The sequence below is a fragment of the Pogona vitticeps genome, chromosome 5 (assembly GCF_051106095.1).
Source record: "Pogona vitticeps strain Pit_001003342236 chromosome 5, PviZW2.1, whole genome shotgun sequence".
Lineage (NCBI taxonomy): Eukaryota > Metazoa > Chordata > Lepidosauria > Squamata > Agamidae > Pogona > Pogona vitticeps.
In genome coordinates this window covers 142634509-142641905 of record NC_135787.1, presented here as the reverse complement: position 1 = coordinate 142641905, position 7397 = coordinate 142634509, and positions in this window count along the sequence as shown.

The window sequence follows — 7397 nt, the reverse complement described above, 5'->3', positions numbered from 1 at the left end:
CCAGGCATCTGGCTAGGGAGCTAGACTGGGTGTTCAATTCCCCACTGTGCCTCCTATGGATTCAATGATCCATAGGGTCCTTTCAAGCTCTGCAGTTCGGAAATAACTACAGCTCAGTTTCTGAATAGAGCTATGTGATTAGAAGATTATTAATTGTCATTATTCATAAATCATTTCTGACATTTTATTACATTGTTTTTATTTATTAATAAATTTCTAAACTACTACAGCTAAAGATTTCGATGTGGTCATAAATTGACAGCACAATTAAAACAACAGACAATTTCTGTTTCTAAAGAAGTCTGACAAAGTGGACTTTGATCCTCAAAAGCTCACACTAAAATCAAACAGTTAGTATTTATAGTGCGACAATATTTTGTTGTCTTTTCTTTTTGTTTTGCGAACAGATTAGCATTATCCGTAAGATTAAAATGCATAATAGGCTGGACTATGCTGGGATAGTTTGCAAAATAGACATTTTGTTAGTAAGTATCCCCATTTAACTCCCTTATTATAAGAGTTTCACTGGCTTCCAGTCTGTTCTATTACATATTGTAACGTGGCTGAACCACTCTGAGGTCACCTCCTACTCAGGCCTCTCAGAATGCCCACCACGCCACTACACACTCTTGCTGCCACCAACCTTTCCTTTAAATCAAAAGGACAAGGGTTTCTTCAAACAAAATAAAGTATTTATTGATTTGTACAAAATAAAAGGAGTAAATCACTGGTATACAATCAAGCTGTCAATCACTGTTGCTAAAACACTAACTCACACAGACTTTCCCTCACTGACACTCAGGCACGCAGGCCTCTTTCTTTCACACACTAGATCTCTCCAGATCTCACTCTCTAACTCTATCAATCTACCTCACACACTCTTCCACCCCCCTTTTTATACCAGCTCCTCCCCTTCAGTTCCACCCTCTGTCACACCATTGGCTGATGATTCACTGCCCAGCTGTGACAGACAGGTGAGGTCATGGCTACCCGTTACACATATAAAGTCCTATATGAGCATAAGAAGAGCCCTGCTTTATTGGGCTAAGGGCCCATCTAGTCCTGCTTCCTGTATCTCACAGTGGCCCCACCAGATGCCTCTGTGAGCACACAAGACAACTCTATACCTGTCTCCTGATACCACTCCCCTGCATCTGGCATGTGGAAGTACCTTCCTTTTATGCCTGGAAATTATTCATCTCCATCATGACTTGTATCCTCCAATGGACTTTTCCTCCAGAAATCTGCCCAATCCCCCTTTAAAGGCATCTAGGCCAGATGCCATCACCACATCCGGTGGCAAGGAGTTTCACAGACTAATACACTAGGTAAAGAAATATTTTCTTTTGTATGTTCTCACTCTCCCAACACCCAATTTGAGTGGATATCCCCTGGTTCTGGTATTGTGTGAGAGGGAAAAGAGCTTCCTTCTATCCACATAATCCACCCCTTGCATTATTGTATACGTCTCAATCATGTCCCCCCCCCCAGGTGCCTTTTCTCTAGGCTAAAAGCCCCAAACTCTGTAGCCTTTCCTCATAAGGGAGGCAGCCCAGTAATCATTTCAGTTGCTCTCTTCTGCACCTTTCCCAATTCCACTGTCTTTTTTGAGGTGTGGCGACCAGAACTGTACGCAATACAACAGGTGCAACCTTACCAGCGTTTTGTACAATGGCATTATAATGTTGGCTGTTTTATTTTTACTCCCCTTTTTACTGATACCTAGCATGGAATTGGCCTTCTTCGCTGCTGCCTTACACTGGGTTGACACTTTCGTCAACCTGTCCACCAGCACACCCAGATTTGTTTCCTGATTCATCACGGACAGCTCAGAACCCATTAACTAATAACTAACGTTTTGATTTTTTTTGCCTCAATGTGCATTACTTTACATGTTGTTATATTGCAATGCATTTGCGATTTTGCCGCCCATGCTCCCAGTTTGGAGAGATCCTTCTGGAGCTCTTCACAATCCCTTCTGATCTTCACCACCCAGAAAAGTTTCATGTCATCTGCAAACTTGGCCACCTCACTGCTTATCCTTGTCTCCACGTCATTTATGAACAGGTTGAAAAGCACCAGTCCCAGGACAGATCCCTGGGGCACACTGCTTTTTACCACTCTCCATTGTGAAAATTGTCCATTGACACCTACTCTCCTGGTTCTCAACCAATTCTCAGTCCATAAGAGGACCTGCCCTCTTATCCCGTGACTGTGGAGTTTTCTCAGCAACCTTTGGTGAGGGACCGTGTCGTATGCCTTCTGAAAATCCAGATAGACAGTATCCACTGGTTGACCCACATCCACATGCCTGCTGACCTTTTCAAATAATTGGAAAAGTTTTGTGAGGCAAGACTTAACTCTTACAGAAGTCATGCTGATTTTCCCTCAGCAAGGCTTGTTCTTCTATGTGTTTTAAGATTTTGTCTTGGATGAAGCTCTCCACCATCTTTGTAACTGGCCTGTAGTTTCCCAGGTGCCCCCTCCTTTCCTTTTTAAAGATTGGCTTGGGTCCAGGCTATTTGAAGGATCATATCACCCCATATGAGCTGTCTCAACTTTTAAGATCTTCTGGAGAAGCCATTTTTTCAGTTCTGTCACCTTCCCAAGCCTGCTTGTTGAGAATATGAGAAAGGGCCTTCTCAGTGGCTGCTTCCAGGCTTTGGAATGCACTGCCCTGAAAAGCCAGGTTGGCTTCCCTTTTGTCCTTCCATTGTCAGGCAAAGACCTTCCTCTTCAGGCACAGTTTTTTACTTTTGAATTGTTTTTATATTTGATTTTTAATCTTAATGTATGTTTAATTGTTTTTTAAATGTAATATTTATATACTGTTTTCAAATTCTTATTTTATCTGTTGTGAGACACCTTGGGTCCCCTGTAGAAGGGAAAGGCAGTATATAAATAATATAAATAAATAAAGAGTAAATAAATATGTACATAATTATAAGAATTTTCAGAGCATATCTAATACTGACTGAAATCCAATAGGAAGTTGTGACTAGAGTAGGCCTATTCAGTCAGTGGAATTTACAGAAGAAATTACCCACCAGTCTGTAGTGATTCAATGGGCCTACTCTAGTTGTGACTTACTACCAGATTTCAGCCATTTTTTCTACCATTTAAAGTCTTTTCTGCCAACATATAAGAACTTGGGATGGATTGCACTTATTTATATTAACCCTACAGAGCTGACTTGGAACCTCCCTGTTGTTTCAGAACAATGGAGCAGGGGGTCTCTGCATCAAATCCAGGGCCTGCAATCAAGTATGATGTAGATGACTATTATAATAACAGATCACTGTTATTATAATAATAGTAGGACTTAATGCATTTTATGTTTAGATTGAGCTGGTTTAAGTAGGTAAGTGGCTAAACAAGAAATTCCAAAGCCTACTGTTTGGAGAATAGCATGGTTGTATGAGGGCTAAACTGGCCGTGACATTAATTGTGTAACTGTTGTGTCTAGTTAAAGTTGTTAATAGCAGCTGTGAGATATTTTCAACATAATTGGGAACATCATGGGGAACGCATGCAAGGATTCTGGTTGCTCACTAAAGCTGTTGTTTACTCAGAATGGAAGCCTTGATTTGCAGCCTCCTGGGTCAGATCTAAGGATTCAGTTACACCTTGGAAAAACTCCTGTTTTTGAATTGGGTATAGCATATCTCAAATTGATTCAGAATTGTCTGGCTACATGATGCACAGGGAAGTATAGATTTATTTTCCCAGGAAACATGGTTTTTTTGATTGTAAACTGAGTTTTTTTAATCAGCCACCTAAGGGTTGTTTATTTTAACTCACTTGTGAAATCAGTTTCTTTTTAATCATTTTGACATAGGTGAATCTCTCTGTCAGAGTAAATTGTGTCTGTGGGGTTTGTGAAGTATTGGGTGTCAGTTTCATGGGTTTCAGGCTGCAGGTTAATGGGGAGGCATAAATATCTTTTTGGACGTGGTGGCGCTGCGGGTTAAACTGCAGAAGCCTTTGTGCTGCAGGGTCAGAAGGCCTGAAGTCATAAAATTGAATCCACGTGATGGAGTGAGCCGCCATTGCTTGTCCCAGCTCCCTCCAACCTAGCAGTTCAAAAGCATGCAAAAATGCAAAATGCGAGGAAATAAATAGGTACCACCACGGTAGGAAGGTAATGGCATTCCGTGTCTAGTCGTACTGGACATGTGACCACGGAAGATTGTCTTCAAACAAACGCTAGCTTTATGGGTTGGAAACGGAGATGAGCACCGCCCCCTAGAGTCAGACACGACTGGACAAATTGTCAAGGGGAACCTTTACCTTTACCTATAAATATCTTCACAAGATTTTTTAAAAAATGTAAGTGCTATAATAAGTGTTTATGCAACATAGCAGTATATTTGAAAGATTTAAAAATATGAGTGCCCCCACTGTTGATCCACCACTAGATCAGCGACACTGTCACAGACGTTTTCAGGCAAGGACAGGAGGTTGCTATCACTTTAAAAATTTCCTGAAAGAGGAGCCTCTGTAAGCCTTCTAAACACTTGTGGAGGCAAAGAGGTGGAGAGGGGGAAGAGATTCCTCTCTTCTTTTCAGGGTCTTCTCCCTCTTTTCTTCTACTTGGCCTTAACTCAACAGGAATGCCCATCTGTGGAGAGCTTGCAAGAAATTGATGGGGCGGGGAGAGAAAAACGCCAAAGAAAATTGGAAGCTCTAAGAAGCTCCTTGGGACTGATTGGTCTGTGCAGTATGGGGTTCACATCTGTGTGTATGTCTTTCATTTTTTTCCTACCTGCAGTACTGAACTAGCACTATCTCATTTTGAAATAAATAAAATAACTAAAGCAAATATTAAAAATACCACCACCATGGTGAGTGGCTGTGAGAGGCAGCCAGCAGGAGGATGGGAAAGAGGGAATTCCTGTATAGTTCCCTGGATCAAACTAAAACAAAGTTTAACACTGGATTAAACGTTGTCCCAAGAGGATGCACACAGCAACACAAAACCCATGTGACTACCACATGAATTTACACTAGTTTCAAAAACCCTAATGCAGAACCTGATATATGTCACCAGTGTAACCGTACCCTAATTTAATTCTGCCTGGATTCACCGACTACACTAGTAATGTTCCTGGTCCATTTCCACAGTGTTTATCACCCTCTAAATCTGCATTCAAAATCTTTAAATGCAGAATTTCCAAGAAAAACACAGAAGTTGTTTTTGGAGGATGTTGCCCCTCAGTTTTCACCATGCCTGTTTCGCCCACCAAAGCCGTGAGCCTCTTTTTATAGATTTTGCCAGGACATTGTGTCTTCCATTGCAGAGGATTAACAAGGTAAGAAGATGAAATGATTATATATTTCAACCATTTTTCTTTTTTTTTTCTAAAGTACTGTGTTTAGTTCTTAGGGGCTTCTTCCAGGAACATAGTGCTATCTGTCTTTTCAGATAAAATCCCTGAGATTTTACCTCTCTGTCAAGTACTTGGCAAGAAAAAGTCCTAAATAATAAATTGATAATTTGTTGAGGTGTGGCGTCTAATGTAATCTACTGAGATTTATAGAGTAAGACATAATCCTCCAGCAAATCTTCTCTGATTCAGCAAAGGAAGGTCTTCTTTGAAATTTAAAGATTTTTAAGGTGAAATTCTTTTTTCTTGTATTTAAAGCTAACTTTTAAGTGTTGGGTAGAAGATTGTTTATAGAACAGCATAAATATGAGTAACTCTTTAAACAATTTCAGTCTCCAGGGAGACAGTGAAAAAAATCCATTTAGATACAGTACTGTTATATTATGTAAAATATCAGTGTGAATAAGTAGAATAAAAAATTAGAATATAAAAATTTCAGATGTTCTCTGGCTTTGGAACAGGAAGCAAGCAGTTCATTCATAATGCCATTTTATTACAATAAATGTTTCTGTAATAAAAATGGTACTTCAGAGGAGTAGCTTGTTTCGTAATTTAAGAACAGGTGGTGAACCTATGGCATGTGTGCCAAGGGAGGCATGTGAAAAGATTTTCTTACCATGTGGCATGTAGTTCTACTCTTGTCTACTTAAACCCCACCCATAATAAATAAGTTGACCCAGGTCAATGATGGACACAGGCCTGATGTCTTTATGTATCTTCCCTGCTGTCTGCTGGCAGTCATGACTGACTGGCGCCTTTTTTCTGCTGCCACCAGTGTACACATGGTTCCCCTTCCTTTTATTCTTGCAACAACATGTGAGTTAGGTTAGCTTAAGAGTTCTAAGGCCACTCCAAATGAACCATCACATAAAATCTAAGGCTTTTTTAATCATGAATTTTCCATTAAATTTGATTAGGAATATCTTCCCATAAGCAACCTCTATTAAAGCTCAGTAAGACTTATTCCCAGGTCAGAATGTATAGGAGTGTACACACAAAGACCAAATATTCTAAATATGAAAACAAACTTTTGTTTGTTAGTTACATTTCTCTTCAGCAATAATTCTCAAGAAATCTATATTCTTTTAAGTCATTTTTAGAATAATGATAGCAAAGTACCTATCAACATCCATGCTGTATACCCATGAGCCAAATATAGGGAAGGGAACATTCAGGACAGAAATGTTTGGCATATTCATGTTTGGTATGTGGTCAAATGGGAGTGCAGGTGCTTTCTACATTAAGTTGTTGTATTTTTGTGACCATTGCAATAGCAAACGATTACTTTTCTTGCAGGATGGCAGAATTTATTGAAAAAGACTTTTAAAAGCTTGAAAATTGCAGTTGTAAATTAATAGCAGCCTTTAATTCTAAACCTTGTCTTTCTGCTACTTTTGAGTGTTGTGGAGGTGCACCTACAACTACAACTGCTGTTTGAGAGTGTTCAGAAACTTCAGTGGGTCCAAAACACTGCATCCAGCTTGTTAACTGAGGCTGGTTATAAGGATCACATACAGCAGCTCCACTGGCTGCAGATCTGTTCCTGGACACCATTCAAAGTGCTGGTTTTAATCTATAAACCCCTAAATAGCTTGGGTCCGAGCTGTCTCAAAGACCGTATCTCCCTTTATAAGCCTCTGGGTGTTAAATATAATGTTCTTTTAATTCTTTTAAAATAATTTACTGTTTTCAGCATTTAATATTGTGTTTTTAATTGTGTAAGCCACATTGGCTCCTTTTTTAAGGAGAAAGAAGCATGGGGCCCATTTACAGGTTTTACTTTACAAATCCGAGAAGTGGAGCATTTTTCTGATCCTTCAAAAGATTAAGCTTTCCCTCTGTTTTCTCATGATTATCAAGCTGTGTATGATTTATCTTTTCATCTTCCAAGTGGTGATGAGGGGAAACCTCAAGGTATAAGTCTGTGCTGTCAGAAACTTCAAATAAAGACAAAATATAAATTCATGGAGAGAACACAGCAGTTTCAATTAAGAAGGGGTTGATTTGTTC